At 45.2% G+C, this 21,033-nt stretch overlaps 1 protein-coding gene and 1 long non-coding RNA gene across 4 annotated transcripts in view; both read left to right on the forward strand.

Moving 5' to 3' along the window:
* LOC138521585 (keratin, type I cytoskeletal 20-like) overlaps positions 1-21,033 on the forward strand; it is a 153,277-nt gene that overhangs the window by 45,200 nt on the left and 87,044 nt on the right. The window lies entirely within an intron of this gene.
* LOC138521586 (uncharacterized) lies at positions 16,209-17,794 on the forward strand. Of its 2 annotated transcripts, XR_011283077.1 has the most exons (4): positions 16,209-16,340; positions 16,679-16,792; positions 16,886-16,963; positions 17,318-17,794. It is a non-coding gene; the product is annotated as an uncharacterized lncRNA (long non-coding RNA). The 2 variants fall into 2 exon arrangements; XR_011283078.1 differs by lacking the exon at positions 16,886-16,963.

Here is a 21,033-nt window from a genome sequence, read left to right on the forward strand (position 1 = left end):
TCCCTGGCAGAAAAACACCCACATAGGGCCTCATTACACGGACGGGGGTAAGGGTTAACGGTCACCGATAATGGTACCGTTGACCGTTAACCCTTACTGTCTTACTACGAGGTCCGTTTGCGGGTTGGAGACTTCAACGCCTGCTTTTTGCAGGTGTTAAAAATCAACCCGCAAAGGGACCAGGGAGCTAATTACGGTACCGCAATTTGCGGTGCCGTAATTAGCACCTTCCCCATTCCCATTATGCCCTATGGGGCACAAATGGGAATGGGGATGGGCAATGGGGGAAGGGGGAATTACCTCCCCACCAACCTTGAAATAGGAAGGTAATTTGCCTTTCCTCCAAGGCGGTGCCGGTATTTTACCGGCATGGACCAAGGTGCTAATAGCACCTTGGTCCACCGCCGTCCGTGTAATGAGGCCCACAGTCTTCTTAAATTGGCCACATTTTGCAGGCAGGTTTCTGAATGCTGGCAGGTGATTTGCCACGGACCCTTCAATTCCGTGGGTTGGGGTCTTTGATTACACCCCACACGTGGGCGGGATTTTGTCATTTGCCTTTGTATGTTTGTGCTGCTGACATGTTAATGATTGCTTAAACATACTTTGTTCTGCCAGGTGAGACCTTTGACTGTTCTTACTGTGTTACTCCTTTCTGACTCGTACACTAGGCTGAGAGTCACAGCAGAGTGATAGCTCCTGCCTGCAAACTCCTCAATGTGCGAGTGCTTAAGCCAATGGCATCTCATAGATAATGGGTGAGAGGTCGCTGACCCGCCAGCACCCTCGCCCATTATGGAGGAGCCGAGACGGCCGAGAGGACTCGATTAAGCTGTAAAAGGGAAATGTACTTTCCCTTTGACAGTTTCTATTCCCCAATGCCAGGTCCAATGGACCATGCAAGGCCGGGGGTCTTTTGCTTTCCCAGCCTTGCATGGCTGAATAGGGATGCAGGCTGGGGAACTGCGGGGGACACATTCACCTTCGACACAGACTGTGGTGGTGACATTGTAGCGCTCCTGCTCCAGTGCATATGTGCAGGAACCAGGGAGCAGTTTTTGTTTCCATTTTCCTGTTCATGTGGCATGACATGTGTTTATTGGGCATCTTTGAAAAAGCGGGCATGATAAGAGTTACTGTGTAGCGAAACGGTCATTTTGGTGCAGCCTTCTAGGCATTTCTAGCGGTGGCATGACATGTTTTACTGGGCACCTTTGATAAAGCAAGCATGACAATTGTTATTACTTCCATAGAGTGGCATTTTGGTGCAGCAAGTCTAGCTATTTCTTTGGCATAGCATTTTGTACTGGGCATCTATAATAAAGCAACCATGAATACTGTTATTATGTGGCTAGACTGCCTTTTTAGTGAAGCCAGTGTAGCAATTTCTCACTATGGCATGACATGTTTTATTTGGCATCTTTGATGAAGTATGCAATATAAGTGTTATTATGATATTTTGGTGCAGCTTATTTACTTACCGTGACATGACATATTAATGGGGCATATTTGGTAAAGCAGGCATGATAAGCGCTACTATCTGGCTAGACTGGCATTGTGGTGCAGCCACTGTAGCTATTTCTTCACCATGGCATTTTGTACTGAGCATCTATGATAAAACAAGCATGATGTGTTATTACGTGACTATACTGGTGTTTTGGTGCAGCCAGTCCAGATATTTCTTACTGTGGCATAGCATTTACTACTGGTCATCAATGAAAATGTAAGCATGGTGTGTTATTTTGTGTGTTATGTGGCTAGACTGGCATTTTAGTGCAGCCAGTTTGGCTATGTGTTCACATTGTGGCATAACATTTTTATTTGGAAAACCAACTCTATTGTGTTATTACATTGGGATACTGCTATATGTTGGCAGAACCAGCGTGAACATGTTTTCTTATAGTATCCTTATTGGCATTATGCCCAAATCATACATGAGTAAGTTCTTATATGGGTATACAGGCATATATTGGTGCAGCCAGTATGGCTATGTCTGGGCACATCTTGCATGAACATATTTTTATTTTGGCATTTATTGTGGGCAAATGCATCGTGAATATGTTTTGGGAAAAGCTCCTGTGAACTTCTGGTTATTTGTTTTCAGGATTTACCCTGCAAAACCAACTGCAAACTTTCTTGCTTTTAACCCAATTTGTCACTTAAAGTCTGCATAAATAGCACCTTTTTAACCCATTATTCGGAACATCTTCTTGAGGGATGAAACCCTCTGAAACCTTTTTGTTTGGCTCTTGCCCTGTTTCTATGCGCAGCCGCTCTGGCATATGTGTGGGAAATAATGATGCCCCTTCAATTAAAACATGTACCAGTAGCTACTGGCTTAAGCCCTCCCAAGCCAGGGCCTGACGCCACCGCTGGCTCTGAGCGCATAGCATTCTGAGCATAAACATGTTTCCCACAGCAACAGCACAGCACACTAGTGGCTGTTCTGGGCGATAATTACGGAATCGCCTGCAGCTGCATGCTGTATCGTCTGAAGTCCCTGAATCTTTCTCAACCGTCCTTTCTTTTTTTTTTTCCTCGGGTCATTAACTGCAGCTTGTAACATTTTAACAACCGGATCAGCTCACAGCTCTGTGCTTTAAAGTCGTATTACAAGGCCGGCTGCTGCTTCCTTAGCAAAATAATACATACATGCCGAGTGTCTTCTTTAGACAACATTGCGAATTCAAATGGTCACCCTAATTACGATGCCAACATGAACGTGATGTTGGCGCGTATTCCGCTCTGTGGAGGCGTATGCCTTTCATGGAGGAGTCATGTGCATTATAGTCTCTATGCCTTGTGTTCCCTTCAATAGTAAACGTGCTTATAAAAAAAGAGAATGCTAAGTCGTCGGTTCCATGCAGCTAATGCGTCTCAGCCCTGACACTCTGCGGCAAGTACGTCTCTCCCCTGAGAATACAGCGGGCAGCACACCATGGCTGTACTACAGTGGCATTGCAGCCCAGGAATGCAGGGAGACAGGAGAGGAAGTGGGGCCGGTGCACCAACACCCCCTCGGCCCCTTCAAGGTCTGTTCCTGTGACAGGACTCCCTCGCTCACCTGTGAGCAGTGTTTAAGTAGAGTCACATGGGGAGTGAGAACTCAATTTATATTCTCTGTCCGAAACTGACCATCCCTCACGCCTGTTAACAAGCTCTGTCCAAAAGAGTACATATATGTATACATCATCATGACATAACATAACATGGCATAACACTGGCCTTGCAGTGCAAAGACATTTCTCTGTTAGGTTAAATGTTGTGACAATTGAAATGAACAGAGAGCCCAGTTTGCATTACTCGCCCAGACGGTTTTCGTGCTTGAATCACTATCACAGACATATGAACGCAATTCTGTGGTCATTCGTAGGTTCTCAAAATGCGTTTTGCTTTTATGCAAATCACTGAGGCCCAGTGCCTCCTTCAGATGTCCCACTCCCCCAGCTGTACTTGGTTGAGTTCCTTGCACAGATGGATACAGCTCACCCCAGGGTGGGGGCACCTCCTCTCCGCCCTGCCCTTGTCTCTCACTGCCTTCCCTCCCCCTCTGTCTAAAGAAGGTGGGTTGGGGGGATTGTAATGTGTATTATCTACACTTTCCCCCAATTATGCCCTGTCAGCTTCACCTCAGCTCTTTACTCGAATGCAGGCCGAAATATTGCTTAAAGCCCGTTTGCTGGGCTGTAGATTGTCAGTGATATATTGTTAGACCAAAACATTCTAAAATTATCCTATACAGAAAACACATATTCCATAATTGAATTTGCAAAAGAAAAGTATTATTGAGTGGTAAAAAAGAAGAATGAGTGGACTCTCAGCCACCGGTCCCAAAAATGTTCACCCTGCCCCTGGCCTCCTTCATCCTGGCTCCTACACTCAGCGTTCCATCATTACCTTGGGAAGAAAGTCCTTCAGTGTGTTCCTTAAGATCACCATAAAGATCATGAGGTCACCACGTTCTTCTGCACCACAGGCAGTACCAGCAGAGCGCCAATAAGAAAAGCGTTGAAAATCCTGGAAACCCTTCCGTGCTTTGAGAGTTGGCTCGGTAGACAAGAACATTGGACTCGTGTGGTTCTCGGTGTCTGAGGGTCTCTAGTTTTCTCTCGCTAGACTTGAGCTTAGTTTGACTGTTGTCTACCTTCTTGGGCAGGAGATGCATTGAGAAAAGCACAGCTATATCCCCTCTCACCGCCTCTCCCTTTGCTGAACTCTCCGTTTCAGGTTGGGTCGTGAGCTGTTCTTTCCGCCCGCATCTCCATGCCTCTCTTGGGTTTGAAAAATGCCTCACTGACAAGGACAACTTGAAAAATTATATTAATCTGGTGACTTATATTCCTCTTCATACCTAATTCCTCCAGCCTCTGAAGTCGGTGAAATCAATATTATTAATATTACCCACAGGTGGTACTCAATTAATTGAACTATGGGTGGTGATGAAGGTTTGAGTCGGTCTTAAAGGTGTATTGGACCCATGGTGCATGGCATCATCTTGTTCCGAAGGCAAGAGTATCACACTTGAGCTAATATCCCTGCCTTCCTTTTACTCATATCCTTCAGGGTGAGTATCTTTCCTTGAGTAGGATCTGGATACTCTGGACTAAAGCCCTGCCACAAGATCTCAGTGGTCTTTGTCCTACTGCAATTGCCGGTCAGCCTATATCTTGTCCGGCGCACCGTCAGAGCACATTGTGCTTTTCCCCTTCGTCAGTGGTGCTGACATGTTTTTCCACCTGCTATATTGGACTGGCTCTGTATTTCTACTAGGTGGGGAAGATCCTGCGGGAATCTGCATGCACCATCACCAGACGTCTCCTTCCCGACCGAAGGTGAGAACCCCATTATGAGAACCTTCCTTTCCAGAGGGGCGGGAAACTGCACTTCCTGGGTCAAGCTCAGAAGGACACCGCCACCTTGGAGCTTGGCTACTTCCGCTCCAAGAGGAATTACATAATCTTTTGATCATGAAAAGCAGCATACATTTTTTAACTTATAACTTTAATTTTTAGAATTTTGATCACGTATTAAGACTTTAATGTCTCAATCCTTTCTATCTTTTATTTGCAAAGTTGTACTATCCAAAATAAACTTTGGATCAAATGCTGTTCTTCCCATAAATGCTCCTGTCCCTCTGCTCTCGTGGGCATTAGAGACTCAGAAGATGGCTCACCCGGAAGCTGACACAGGACATAGCAGTACCAGAGAAGGGAGGCCGTAGGGTGCTCCCCGAGGGAGTTGTCCCCCACTTTTTTGAGTGGCGAAGTTCAGAGGGACTTATCTCCCTTACTTTTCTGACTCGAGAAATGGGAATGCAGGGAACAGGTACTCATTTCCCCATGGCAACATGTTATCCAAATATCACAGGAAAAGTTGCCAGGGTTGTTATTGTCTCCGATGGCAGCTGGAATGCCAGGCTGCCCACCTGCTGCCCTGTCAATTAGCAAACATCAACTTACCTCTGAGAAAGCTACAACGTGGGAATATCTTCAGATCTACACAAAGTCTGTTGCTTAACCCTCCCTCCATTTAAGTTTAACCTGCCTCATGCATCATTTGCCAGGTGGCAAACACACTAGACACTCAAGGCTGATCCTCTTCTGTATGGGTGACTTGCACCCTGAAAGATTCACCCCCATCTCTCCATTCTCGTGAGATGGCCTTACTGTGGAATTAAGTGCTGTACAAGCAGTCAATGCATAATAACAGAACAGCAGAGTGGCTGACTCTCACTGTATACAGAAGGACAGACAGCCGGCCATTCTCTCCCTATTTACTTTGTTTGGTCACACATTCCCCTCTGCCTTTCACACAATCTATTGAGCACAGGCTGTGTCTGGAGCTTAAAATATACAGTCTCGCTTAGATGGCAATGTATTTTTACACTTGGATTGCCTTTTCCCAAGTGAGGCACCAACCTGCCGCCCCATGAACAAAAACAAAGTCTATGATGACATGGAGCAAACTCTTATTAGTAACCTTTTTGACATCAAGGTGCCAGGCCTTTTTAATGTCACTGTACTAGTTTGACCACTCCTTACCTTTTTTTTTACAGCCAACATTCACTTTAGGTACTCCCAACTCTGGCTTGGTAGTCACAGAATTGATTTGCATGGGTATAACATATAGAGATGCCAGACATATAAACCACCAAACTTCCAGGATTGCCCGAGCACACTCTCATGTACATCATGTACCCAACATTAATTTACAATTCTCCAAATCTGCCTTGTAAGGAATTTTATTATCACGGCACTTTAGGGCATATCCGCCACCCTTTTTTTCTCCGGAATAGTGGTCCACTTTGCAGGACTGACTTGCACCCATGATATCACAAAGTCACAAAGCATATCCTTCCACCGCTGTTCTCCTCCTTCCCAGTCTTTGTAGCATCTATTTGCCTCTTTCATTTTCTTTCCTCCATCAGAAAGACTTTCGTCCAGCAGAAGATCTCCCTACCCCAGGCACAGTATGCCACTCCATGGACAAGCAAAGGCACTTGGATGCTAGTATGGTGGTGAATTGGCACAGCACAAAAAACATATTAACACCATATGGATGAACACAGTAAAACTCTCCCTAAATGATGTTTTTTTTTTTATTTAATGGAGGCCATTTTGGCTATCTTTAGTACAAAACAATGGCACTGCACAATGCGATTCTTAATTAAATTCCATATACCGATTCTGCACTTTGCGAGCAAAATACAGCTCGTTTGGATGCAAATGTGCGTATACGTCTAGCAATATACGTGTCTGTGGGGCCTGAAGTTGGTGGTAATCAGACCTGCAGCAGTATGAGTTAGGGTGAGCTGTGCCAGTTTTTCCCCTGTCCCGTTCTCACAGCCAACATGTTACTGTCTCCCAGGGGTGGACTGGTAACCAAAAGAGACCCTGGAAATAATTTTAAAAGTGTCCCCATATTACACATTTTCAGCAATGCCAACCTTTTTTTTCCTTTGAGGACATGTGAAAATAAAATAGGTTACCACACAAAAAAGGCCCAGGGGGCAGAGGCCTACTGGGCAATCTGCAGAGTTCCCTATAGGCCACTTCACCGCCGGTGTCTATGCCCCTGCCGGTGACAAGAGTGTGGTACGGAGGGAGGATGATGGTTTCCCATTTCACAAGATTCCATTTTTATTAACTATCATTTCGTACTGCGTCACATTAGCGTTGTGCATCCAACAAGCGTTATGTGCAGTGCCTTATTCCACGCTAGGCCGGCCTCTCCAGCACTACGGGCGCTATTTATTTTTAAATCTTTTTTTTTAAAGTTCGGAAAGCAGCACATGTAGGACGTATCTTACACACAAAGGTAACAATTAAAACATAACACAAAATCAACAGGGCAAATAGCAGGGCACATGGGCATCGAAAGACATTCCTTTCTGATATTGTGCACGAAACAAATAACAGGCAGGTATCCCGGGGGTACACATATTCAGGGGTACAGCTGTATGATTATTTCAAAGCACACAAGGTCGATTCACCAAATCATCTGACAACGGCATCACAAACCAATGCATAAGTAGCTTCAGCCTCTCAAGGGGGCTATCCTCAGAATGGCAGAACATTGCCTGCAACCGAGCCCTCTGAGATTCCAGGTTCGTAGTGGGCACTTTCATGCCTCTCGTCAATGTCCTGCACCATTCCGCTGTTTCGGCTGTGGACCACTTCAGCAAGTCATTCCACCCTACGCTATATCTAGGGCCTGCACATACCTTCCATGGCATGGCAATTCTCTGATTGGCTAGTATGCAGGCCAAGTCCATGAGCTTAACTATATGCCAAGCCTCATCTGGGCATGGATATATGCCAAGTAAGCATTCCATAGGGGTCCACTTAAATCTACTCAGACCCGCTTCCTCCTGTACATGTTGGATTCAGAGCCAAAAGGTGCACACTCTCGGACACAGCCAAAACACATGTACGAATTCAGCAGGCTGATCGCTACACCACAGACAGCCCGAGGACGGCCGGTTATTATAGGGTGGTACATTATATGATATGATATGGCGTTTATAACGCGCCTATACGCAAGTGTTTCAAGGCGTGACGAGGCAAGGGATGGGGAACAAAGGGAAGACAGACAACGATCTTAATAGGCCCAGTGTAATTCAGATTGCACAAGTGCATAGGAAAAGGGAAAGGGAAAAGAGCGAGGGGGAAGGGAGAGGGAAACATGCAGTACATGCGATAGTAGAATAAATAAGATCAGGGGGGGCAACACATCCTAAACAATACATTCAAATGCAGCAGATGGAACCATGCATTCCTATAGACCTTTACGGTGAACAGTAATGCTGTGTCCCATTGTTTATCATGTAACTCACATTCTAAATCTGCCTCCCATGCGTCTGTAATTCGTACAGACCCGAGCACACAGCTCTAGTCCAGCAGGGAAGTGGGGAGAGACGGAGAGGGTGTGGAATGTGTAAGGATTGTTTGGGGGCAAAGGGAGAGATGAGGCAACAGGGAGAGACTCCATCTTGCCTCCCCACATGAAAAAAAAAAAATGGTGGCACCCGAGGAAGGGCCTCGAGTGACTGGAAGCAATGGGCAATGGGAGGAGGACGTTGGCTAAGCACCTTTCCCCGGGTGTGAATTCTCTTTATCTTATGTTTATGTAATTGTTTAAATGAAGGGGACGCTCCTGGTAGTTGCTGCAAAATCAGCATCTATTGCTGCTGTGTAACCTATTTCCAACCAATAGGAAATGTAAGCAATGCGAGAAACCATCGTTCAAGTGTTTATGTAATGGCAGGCGACTGACATAATGCTTAATATAGCGCTCATATGCTGTTCCAAATGCCCCTGACAAAGAATGCCATGGGGGTGCTAAAGAAAGGGAAGGAGTTGGGAGGTGAGGACATGGTAGCAGTTCCAAGCCGTAAGGTAAGGTTACATGGCTTGGGTCTAAGAGCATCTTTAAGTTGCTTTGAAGCACTGCGCTGGAATGGAGGAGAGACGTAGATAGGTTATGAGGTCATCCAGTCATGTCGTCATATGATGTGAGCAGGGCTTTAAGTGGGCCGGGGCCTGCCGGGGCTAGGCCCCGGTAGGCTCCGAAATTTCGTTTCGAGGCGGGGCCCTGCCGGGGCCCACTAATTTCCCCTGGCAGCCCTGGCCACACTACACAAAAAGGCATTTTTTTCTACAGCCTGAAGCTCTCGCTCGTGTGCGAGAGCTTCAGGCTTCAGAAAAAAATGCCTTTCAGCCATAATGGTGGCGCCGCACCTGCGAGGCATCCCTTTAATCAAGTGATGCACGTGGGCCGGCGCCACCATTATGGAGAAAACGTGAGGCCGCTGGAAGCAGAGGCCTTGCTTTCTAAATACTGAAGCTCCCGCGTATTCGCGGGAGTTTCAGTCTTTAGGAAAAAGGCCTCTGCTTCCAGTGGCCTCACACTTTCAGCCTTGATGGTGACGCTGCCCCTCCCCAGCTGGCGAGGGGCAGCACCACCATTAAGGCTGAATAGGGAGGCGCTGTCCCCTGCCAGGCAAGCCTATAGAATATAAATGCAGATATTAGCACCCTCTCCCCCGTAGGGGAGAGGGTGCTAATCTCTACAACAGGCTGCCTGGCAGGGGTGCCAGTAGCCCATTGAGCCGGGGCTCGTCAAGGGGGCGTGGCCTAACGGGCCATCAAGGCCCCCGCTGTTAGGCCACGCCCCCTCGATGAGCCCCGGCTCGATTTGTAGTGCCACTTAAGGCACTGGATGTGAGTACTTGGGCAAATGCTCACAACATCTGTCAAGTGGTGTGAGTACTTGATCTGGCCTACGGTGGGAGAGTTGGCGCATGAGGAGGACATGTTTGAAAAATGGAATGACTACCTGGGCATTTGGTGGCAATAGCCGTCTAATGGAGCAAGTTCCTGGTCATAAAAAGCCAACATCTGTAATACAATGTATGTTAACATATGAAAAAACCGGGCAAAAGATGGTAACCTGCGTATTCAACCATAATAACCGGGAAAATCATGTGGGTGACTGGGCATGTGATGCCAGTACATAGCAATAAAGAAAACATTTTCACTATAGACGGGCAAACGTGTTGGCTTTGTTAATGCTTGTTTGCAACCTGCGCACAGAGATGTTTTTTTTTAACGTAAATACCAAACCCTCAAGATGTTGCGTCCAGCCAGCTGGCACACTGAACAAGCAGAGTTACCCTCTTCAATGCAACCCCCTGCAGTCCTGTAACCTAAATCTCCTCTAAGCCATGAGCTTGCAATATGTTGAAATCCCGGGCTCTTTGCCTATAACCTGAACAGGAGAAACAAACATAATGTTTTCTTTCCCTACTTGCACAATTGCTTTTCCACTGTCCCAGTAAACCACCTAGGGTGGCCATGTGACTGTATGTTTCCAGGACACATGTTGCTTATTCATGGACTTTCATTCAGAAAATAAATGCAGAAGAGGAGCCATTGTCATTTTAGAAATCAGTTGGATTAAAGTATCAGAAAATGATTTTCAAAAGAAACCTCAGATTTGGTGAAGCGCTGTCCTGATGGCACAGAGTCACTAATTGAATCGCCCTAAAATAACAAACACAATGGGCCTCATTACGAGGCAGGAACTCACAGAATGAAGGGGGTCGGTACGGGACCGGCCCCCTTCATTCCGTCAGGTCTGATTACAAGGTTGCCATCGCGGTACCCGGATCAGACGCCTGGGAAAACCAGGCATCTTTTCCGGGTCCCGCGAGGGGAAGAAGGAGGTAACAACGGGACACTCATAATGTGCCCGTTGTCACCTCCATCCCCATTCCCATTGAGCCCTATGGGAGCTCAAATGGGAATGGGGAATGGTTCCTGCAAGGAGGACTTACCGAGTCCTCCTATGTCAGAATGACCCGGTAAGTCCCTATTGCAGGAACCCGGAAAAGAATCCCGGTTTGGAGGCAGCCATGGAGCTAGTAGCTCCATGGCTACCTCCAAACTCGTAATGAGGCCCCATGACTCAAGTTTAGTCACACACTAGTAAAAGATGCATTAAAGCTACTTCATAATTTCCTTATTTTTCATGCCTTAGCTTGGTCCATTACTCAAACCATAATCCCCAAACCCATTCTCCTTCATGCAGTCTCTGACCCGTTTCAGTACCAAAATCAAAATGTCTTTGTAGCTGTCCCTCTTCCCCAACCCTCCATTCCGGCAGACCAGTGCACCAGGAGTAATTATCATTCGTTGTCCAAGATGTTTAGCTTCCCAAAAACATACTACATTTATGTGAGCTGTGCACCCCCAAAACATTGAGGAATTCAGTTAACTCTATGCCTGTCTACTGGAGGGTAGACTGTCACAGGCTGGGCAGGCCTCTGTTTTCTGCCACTGCTGCTTGTTAATGTGTTCAGAGGCAAATGCATATGTCATTCATAGCTTCTGCCCCTCCCCCAGTTCAATACTGCACAGGTGAGAAACGTTACTCACTAAGTCAACCGTACCACCATCATCCAAGGCATGTTCAGCAGGAGATGGGCACCATCTAAAACTGAAAATGGCAATAATAACCAAACAAACATTATGACAAAACATGTGCATGCATTACACACAAAGCAAATAAGTACTCAAAATGAAGAACATGAACACTAGGTAACAAACACATTTATTCATGAAGAATATTAACATGACAACCATAAGACATGAAGAATAGTAACATCATCAATGTATAAGCTGAATGCAACATGAACGGTGCTCAACTATAGCTCACTGACATAGAAATGCACCAGTAATAGGCAGCCATCTTTTCCAAAATGGAAGCAACAACACACTTCTAAGTAAACGAAAGGCCTCAAGCCTTCACGAGAACTCAAAATGCTGAAATAACAAAATACAGATCAGTGTCGAGCTCAGACTGTAGCTAGCAAACCAAGCCAAGGTTGCCATGATTAAGGGAGGATAGGAATGGCAGAGAGAAAGCGCGAGATAACGATTCTCAAGATGTAAGCATAATGCAGGGTGAAATAATTCCAAACAGGGTCCCGCCACACGTGACCCATAATTGAAGAACCCTGTCTACTCATTAGCAAAGAGTACGGATAAGACACCTGCCTTGTTCCTTATACATAGCCCCAGACACGAGACGCGGCATAAGGCCAAATACAAAGAAATCACCCTGGCTCGTGGCCTAGAAATGAGGAATGGTATCTTCTTAAATTGGAAATAAAGCAGCCTCTGGACCTCTCTTCCCCTACTCCTGTCTGTCTCATGTTGTGATGACTTGTCAGTTTTCCAAGGTTGACCAGTAAGAAGCCAACCAATCAGAATCCTTTATGTTGGGCCACCCATTACGTATTGTGCCAACCAATAGCTCATTGTAGAGATGATGTCTTGTAATATTTATGAATTTAGGGGTGGTCTGAGGAGGAGCCATCAAACAAGCGTTACCCAATCAGAAATATAACCCCTATAGAATGTATATGTAGTCACCACTATTAAACAATCTCTGTTCCCCCTAGATTTTGGTAAACAAGATTACAGTACATTGTCAATTATGACGAATATTGAATTTATAAACTGCTGTTTTTGATAAGTATGTTGACCGCGACAAGAATGATATGCTTGTATGCTGTCCCTGCTTTATTCTGATGATAATAAAGCTCGGGTTTGCCTTGCACTTTGTCTATTTCCGTTGTTGAGTCCGGCATGATCTGGCTCCAGAACCTCTGTGTAATTTGAGACTTTCCAGGCCCTCTTAACAAATGATTGACGAAAAAAAAAAGAAAAAACACGGTTTCACATCTCTCTGGTGGAAGTTTCAACAAGCACGATCTGCAACCTGGCCCATCGCCCTGTTCGCCCGCCCCTAGAATCAACCGCGGTCCACGGCAGAGTGAGATATACACATTTCAAACTTATTTCAGGCTGGTACAAGGGGGAACACTCAGTTACATGATGTTGCTTCCTTTGACAATTGTTGACTGTCACAAAGTTAAACCAAAGGACTTGTTTTACAAACCTCTGTGCTCATAGACAAGGGGATACTTTGCTCTGTGACCGCTGCACCCAGAGACGTCATAATGAGTTTAATGATTCACAAAAGGAACATGTGCTTTGAATGAGCTTGGCTGGAGCTGCAATGGACCCAGAGCTAGGCCTTCAATTTACACTAAGGCCTCACCCGTTTGATCATTCAACTCCTGTGGAGCCAGTTTACACATGTGCCTTTAAGGGCCCACAAAGCATATTTTAGGCAGATCAATGCCACCTGGATCTAGAAAGACCCCCTCGGACTGTGCTAGGGCAGACCAGACTCAGGCGAAATAGCACATATCCTTAGTAAATTAAAGGGTTCTGTATCAAATGTGCTTTGCTGGGCTAATACTTCCTGGGGCCTTCCCCTGTTACTAAGAGTAACTCTGACCTCTTCATGACTTACTCCGGACTTACTGTTAATAAGTCAGAGGTAAAATAAGGTTACTCATAGTAACTTGGTTTTGCATTAGCTCTAATGTAGTTAGTGAGTGTCTACCGGTCTAAGGAGATTCTACTTGCAATGTACAATACAACTTCCCACGGCTGCTTCAATAGTTCCACGCCACCCACTGGCAAAGGTCTATGGCTGGAAGCAGTGCTCCAGGTAAGATTTAGAAGTGGCAGTATTTTTACTCCCTATTTTTATTTTTGCAGAGTATTTGCCAATTTTTAGGGAGTAAAAGTGGTTAATACACACCTTATCTGTAGGGCTGTCTGAAAGTGTGCCCATGAGAATTACTGAGCTTGCGATAAACACCTGTCAGCGTCCCTCCTACGAATATTTAAAGAAGATGTACAGCTAGCCTTTATGCCAATCTGCCATTCACCTGTCTTATACCATCATGTTTTTGGAAGTATTGCATGCATTTGCAAGTATTTTGGCAAAACAGAAGGTACAACATTGATGCCATGTGTTTAAATGGGTCCTCAAGGTGCTGCCACCGCGTATGCTGAGGGCACCAGCATCGATGTCATTGATATGGACCAGGCCAGTACCCACAGCAGTAGGACTTTGGGAATGAAATCTGGATTACATCTTGTAGATCTATCTCCACCACCTGGGCTGGCAAACCTTAAGAGGCAAGCCATTACCCAGGCATAAAGGTCAGTCGCTCCCTGGTATGAATGTCAATTCTCCACATGCGCATAGCGCAGCAAACTGAATTCTCACTCGCCAGTGGCTAGTGCAGAGTGCACAATCTGTGGCCTTTTCTGTGTGCGTCACACAAGGATGCTATTGATTTCTTACTATGAAGTAGCTAGTTGTGCACACAAAGCTTTTATCAGATGTACAACTAGGGCTCTTGCTGTGCTGTGTTGACATTGTTCTTTTAACGGGATCCCACAAACCCCCAGAATCCCTAATACAGCCACATACAACCCCCACCTGGCCGGCCACGTTTTCCGCACGTGCCACTCATTTTGTCCTGCCGCCATGTTGTCTCACACTAACCGCACGCCGCCGGCACTTGTGGGACTACTGTGTGTTTACCTCTGGCATGAATGTGCCAGCTGTCAGGAGGCGGGCCTATTCCTCCTGGCATAGTCAACTGGTGCGCATAAGGGAGAGAAGAATGACCATAGCTGTATAAGATACCACAACAAAGCATACAAACGTTGCAGGGCTGTACACTCTGTGCAGTAGACTTCAAGGTTAACAGATGCACACAGTCTTCTACTTGGGGTGCGGAACATTATGCAATCATCGCCCTGACTCAGGAACATAGGTCATTACTATGACCACACGGATGTAAACATGTACTGAACTTGAACCCACTTAGGACAGTAGTATGCCACATAGTTCCAATGAGGCGCAATGCCCCTCAATGACGGAGCAGCCCTGTCAGTATCAGCCCACTGTCCAAGTTAAGGGCCCGAGCGGAGCCCTTAATAAGGGCCCGTGGCAGCCACTGACAGGGTCGGCCTGCCACTGAGGGGCATATCGCCATTAGCACACATGTAGTTTCCTACACGGTTGCTAATGGCGTCTTTTTTTAAAAAAAAAAAAACAACTTACCTTACGTGAGGCACGGCACCACACAGTGCTGGTGTCCTGACTGTGACATCATCCACTTGAATACGGACTTCACGGAAAGCAGCACTGCATGGCTTGGTACCACACATCCAAGGTAAGTTACTTTTTTTATTTACAAAAAAAGCACAACATGGGTGCTAAGGTGAAGGGGGATGGGTGAAGGGAAAGGAGGGCTGGCTTTTCAGGCTACTCAGAATGTTGGCTTGTACCATAGAGTAAAGCCTGCGTTCCGAGCATCCTGATTGGCTAGCACCACCCGCCATGGTGCTAATGTTGTATGTGTGCTCCCTTCTGGGAACAAATGCCTCTATGCCCTCGGAACCGACCACTTAAAACAGACCGGGGCACAGTACCCTTTGTACTTCCCAACTGCACCCATCTACAAAGCAGCAGAGCTATCCTGCATTTTCCCTCCCTCCCTGCAAACCATACCTCCCTTCTCTTTCAGATCCACAAGAGGGCTTGGAGACCATGCAAATGGTATCAGTGCATGGTATAAATCCCAGTAACATAACATAACATAACATAACATAACATAACATAACATAACATAACATAACATAACATAACATAACATAACATAACATAACATAACATAACTCTGCCAAGCTTGCAGAAGCACTGAAGCATTGGGCTTTCTCCAGGTTTCCCTGTAAGCCAGTCTGCCGCGTGCGCCAGCCCTTTTACAGCGCATGTGCGTAGTTGAGTGTTGGAGTGCACTAGGAAGTAAGAGCACTTGCCAACTGGCTGCCTCTTCCACCCGGATGTGGGGATCCTGCATTCCATTTAGCTGGTGTGGACAATGGATGCTTGTCCCTGGGTACGTGAGGCTCAGCGGGCTCTGCACATCCTGGGGGTATTATGGGACATCTAGTGTATCGCAAACAAGGAAGCGCGCAGGCCAACAAATTGGCCTACAAAGAACAAATGTGGATTTTTAATTTAGGCACCCTCCACAAAGGCCTGAACTCCATGGAAACATGGGAGTTCAATAGCAGATAGATAATTTCTTTGTACAGATATTGTATGGTGTACATAGTTTCCATTCTAGTTCCATGTCACCTCTATGAGTCACACTGCTCCTTCTTGTATAGAGTTTTTAAATTGGGCGTGTTTTGGGTTTGTTACGCACACGCAACACGTTCCCACTGAGGATACGTGATCTTCCACGTGACTTGCGTCCACAGCAGCGACGGCTTCAGTCGGCTGCTTGCACACGGCCGATGTAGCATGCCTACACAGGCCTAGTTTGCATTGAGATTTACGGCTAGACTGTGCTCAGTAACTCCAGCCGCCCACGCCAATCCGGGTGTTAACTTCAAGTAAGTACGAACATGATCTGCCGCTCTTCACACTGCCGCTTTAGTATTGTACAATCCTTGTTCTGAGACAAAGTTTTGTCGTCTATATGAATATACAAGTTCGGCTGCATTTGTATATGAAGATTCATGCTTTACTTAGCCTGCAGTATCATAGACACTTCTCATTTACGTACTTATGCCTGTGTATACAGTTCGTCTGTCAGACTTCTGCCAGTAGCCATCTAATTTTTCAATTAGTAGCCACTTTTTAAACTTTTTTAACTGTATATGACTCTATTGGGATATCTTTAGTTTGATTTTGTCATATGCGGTTTAGGCTAATATTTTTTGTTTGATAGTACACTAGGCGCACATCTGCTGACACGATTTGCTTCGTTGCATCACCCTCCAGAAAGCCATCGTACCATAATCTTTGAAGGGGGCTACTGAGAGCAGTGTCATGTTAACTACAGGTAACAATTGACCGCTCGCATTTGATTCCTTTGGTTGTTGTAGTCACTTTTTTACCTTATGTGTGCTTCAATCAACTTCTCATTTTCCACTAGTCACAACTCCATTGGCGATACGATTCCAGCATACGATCCATCTTTGGCATTTTGCACATTAATGGCTACTTATATAAGGTTTGTTTAGTCTAGCACATTGCATCTATTTAGCCATGATATTGTTATGCCGCATGTGGGGGTGTCTAGTGTTTTCCTGCCTGGGCTATTTCGACCTTTGTGGCCCCTATGGTGCACCTTATTAATTTTAATTATTTTTTACACTCTCTGGGTCGGTGCCTCGCCTCTGGCTTTTCTAAATAAAACCCTGCTTCTGGGGTTGTTCTCATTTAGATATACTTCCCCAGCACAAATGTCTAGTTTTATTGGTTCGTAACAGGTGGCACATTGTGGCTATATACAATCTATTGTTGAGTTTAGTTCATGTGATTGGACACTGCCGCATATTTATGTAGTAATGTTCTTTTTCTACAGCTTCTCGCTTTGTATCTCCTGATGAAGACGTTGTTTACTACACACTCTACGTCGAAACCGGTTGAGTTCATTCTTTTAGGGATGTGATCTACATAACACTTCTCCTGACAGATCCGCCCTTGTGATAGATTGTTTTAAATGAATGCTATTGCTGTTTGTTTAATATATTTGTAAACATTAAAATAATCAAATGGGATGTGATGAATGTTTGTCCCACTCCCAATTGGCAAATAATGTTAATTAATTTAGTTATCTTTTTAGCCATTGTTGGTTGGTTGATTGTCACTATGTATGATGTATGGTTTGGATGCTGCACTATGAATGTTTGTTGAGATGGATGTATTTTAGTCACAGTTATTTGTTCATCTATGCTGGTGTGTTACGTGATTTATTGATGCTCTACAAAGTAGAATGCCATTAATTGACGTGTTCAAATTGTTGTATCATGATAAATAAAATAATTTGATACTTTTGTAAGTAATAGTGTTTTGCTCTCTGGATATCTCTTCAGTTTCTCGTTTTACGATAATACTCTGGTCCAGAGGATAGAGTTTTCCTGCATCTTTCCGCTTTTGCACTGAGGGGCATATCGCCATTAGCACACATGTAGTTTCCTACACGGTTGCTAATGGCGTCTTTTTTAAAAAAAAACAACAACTTACCTTACGTGAGGCACGGCACCACACAGTGCTGGTGTCCTGACTGTGACATCATCCACTTGAATACGGACTTCACGGAAAGCAGCACTGCATGGCTTGGTACCACACATCCAAGGTAAGTTACTTTTTTTATTTACAAAAAAAGCACAACATGGGTGCTAAGGTGAAGGGGGATGGGTGAAGGGAAAGGAGGGCTGGCTTTTCAGGCTACTCAGAATGTTGGCTTGTACCATACAGTAAAGCCTGCGTTCCGAGCATCCTGATTGGCTAGCACCACCCGCCAGGGTGCTAATGTTGTATGTGTGCTCCCTTCTGGGAACAAATGCCTCTATGCCCTCGGAACCGACCACTTAAAACAGACCGGGGCACAGTACCCTTTGTACTTCCCAACTGCACGCATCTACAAAGCAGCAGAGCTATCCTGCATTTTCCCTCCCTCCCTGCAAACCAAACCTCCCTTCTCTTTCAGATCCACAAGAGGGCTTGGAGACCATGCAAATGGTATCAGTGCATGGCATAAATCCCAGTAACATAACATAACATAACATAACATAACATAACGTAACATAACTCTGCCAAGCTTGCAGAAGCACTGAAGCATTGGGCTTTCTCCAGGTTTCCCTGTACGCCAGTCTGCCGCGTGCGCCAGCCCTTTTACAGCGCATGTGCGTAGTTGAGTGTTGGAGTGCACTAGGAAGTAAGAGCACTTGCCAACTGGCTGCCTCTTCCACCCGGATGTGGGGATCCTGCATTCCATTTAGCTGGTGTGGACAATGGATGCTTGTCCCTGGGTACGTGAGGCTCAGCGGGCTCTGCACATCCTGGGGGTATTATGGGACGTCTAGTGTATCGCAAACAAGGAAGCGCGCAGGCCTAGTTTGCACTGCCTTGCGCGTTGCTCCGTACTCCTGCATGCTTCTCCAAATATGTACATTCTCCAGTCAAAATCAAATTCACATAGCATTAACTTCTCACCCCACATAACGCTGACATGTGTCTCCTAAACACACACGTGTACTAACATTCAAAATTATTATTCTAAAAGAAACACTCATATTTTGGAGACCATAACTGTCCACTGTTTTAAATATCAAAAGTGATTTTGGGGGTGGGGTTCTCCATTTTCTTCGCTGGGATATATGCTGTCGTGGGTGCACATAATTTTAAAGACATCACACTAATAACTGATTCAGAGGTCCCCTGTCACACTGTCACACTGAGGCTGTGGGGCTTCAATATCGAAGCACTGGCTTTGGGGAAACCCCCTACCTGGCTGTGAAACTGTCCTTGCCAGGGGTTTCCAGAAAGGCGAGGACAAGGAATTATGGAGAATAGGCATGGCTTGTTTAAATAGGCCTTGCTCTTCCAGGCTATCACATACAATCATATACAGAAACGGATCAAGGCCTCCATGTCACACAATAGCAACCGGATTTGCTGTGCAAACAAATTGGATTAAACAAGTATTTATTTTTTACAATGTATCAAAAAGTATAAACGATAAGACCAGGGCGTATGCCCATTACTAAATGGCCCACAGTGCAACTCAAACCATATCTAGTAGCATTCACTAGTACACCCAAGTAATTACCTGTCTCAAATAGATCATTACAAGGTACATCACCAGTATATACAAAACACAAGCAAAATAAATGCCAAATCATTCCCACATCTAAAAGCAAAGAAATGCACATATGTTGACCCTTTTCCACATAGGGGGAACCTAGATCATAACTGTTCCTTCAAACCTGCCCTTATTTAGTAGTGTCTTGATTTCTTCAGAATGTTGTTTAAAACTACCAAAGCCTCCAGCCAAGCCTTTTGCTCTGTTACCCCTGTGCACGGACTTTGCACGGACTTTGCACTGCAGCAATACACTTTGCAAGGTTCCATGAATCAGGGTTTTAGTCGGCAGTAAAAAGACACTTTTCAGAAGTGCAAAGTCAATTTGAACTGTGCAAACAATTCCATGAATCAGGCCCTTAATTTTCTCAACCACAATAATATTGTGTGTCTTCTAGAGCTTTTCACACTGGATTCTTCTCTCTTCTAAGCACTGTAATACTGGATATTACCCAAATTATTGGCACTCATTTAACAAACTCTGAAGGATGAATGGCTGAGTGGCCCCTGCAAGGGGTTCGTCCTTACGACGAACAGGTGCTCCTCATGTTAACGGGGAGTGCATGACGCCTGAACTAGCCATCCTTTGATAATGGTACTCATGAGTGAAGCTGACACAGAAGGAATCCTGCAGCATGCCAAGTTTATGTACAGGCCTTTTCATCTAGTCTTTAAGAACTTCCCATAATGTATTTGTAATGCCCTACAACAATGCGGATCTGGCATGTCTGATATGTGAGTGACGGCAGGTTTGATAGGTGAGTGATGGCATGTCTGATATGTGAGTGAGTGCTTCAGACTTACACTGGTGCGTGACTGCATTGACATTTTATAATGGACCACCGCTGCTCCACTTATTTTATTGCCTTTACAAAGGATACAAGGCTGCTGTGTTGCTATCCAGATTCAAACCTGTGACCTGCAGGTAGCACATCAATCTCCACAGCAGATGCTAATTAATGTTCAGATTTGAAAAAGGCACTTGAGCCGAAACACGTGTTATCAAAAAGGGCTGACCCACAAGGGTGGAATGTAATTTTGTTGGAATTAATTAAAAAGAAGAAATTCTCATAATCAGACTTGGCGCGCTTGTCTTTTGAGATTTTATATCTAAACAGTTTACACATCAGAGTTGCGTTTTTTCTCTGTCTCACTCTCAAGACGTGACACAGAAGAACTAATTTGCTGGGCTTTCCTGACTTATATAAAAAAGAAAAAAAAAACTGCATACCCAGTTCAAATTGAGCATGTTCAATGAGGTATCTGTGGTGAATACTGAGTAATGAGCCAGGAATAGGTTCATTAGAGAAATGCAAGAGAAAGATGCATTTGTGAAGTCCTGCTTCCCGAGACTAGGTCTGCACTCTATGCAAAAGCAAATAACAATCCATCCTAGTAGTTTCTAGTGATAGGGCTGCAGTCGGCAACCTTTGA

The sequence above is a fragment of the Ambystoma mexicanum genome, chromosome 13 (assembly GCF_040938575.1).
Source record: "Ambystoma mexicanum isolate Mex_15411 chromosome 13, UKY_AmexF1_1, whole genome shotgun sequence".
NCBI lineage: Eukaryota > Metazoa > Chordata > Amphibia > Caudata > Ambystomatidae > Ambystoma > Ambystoma mexicanum.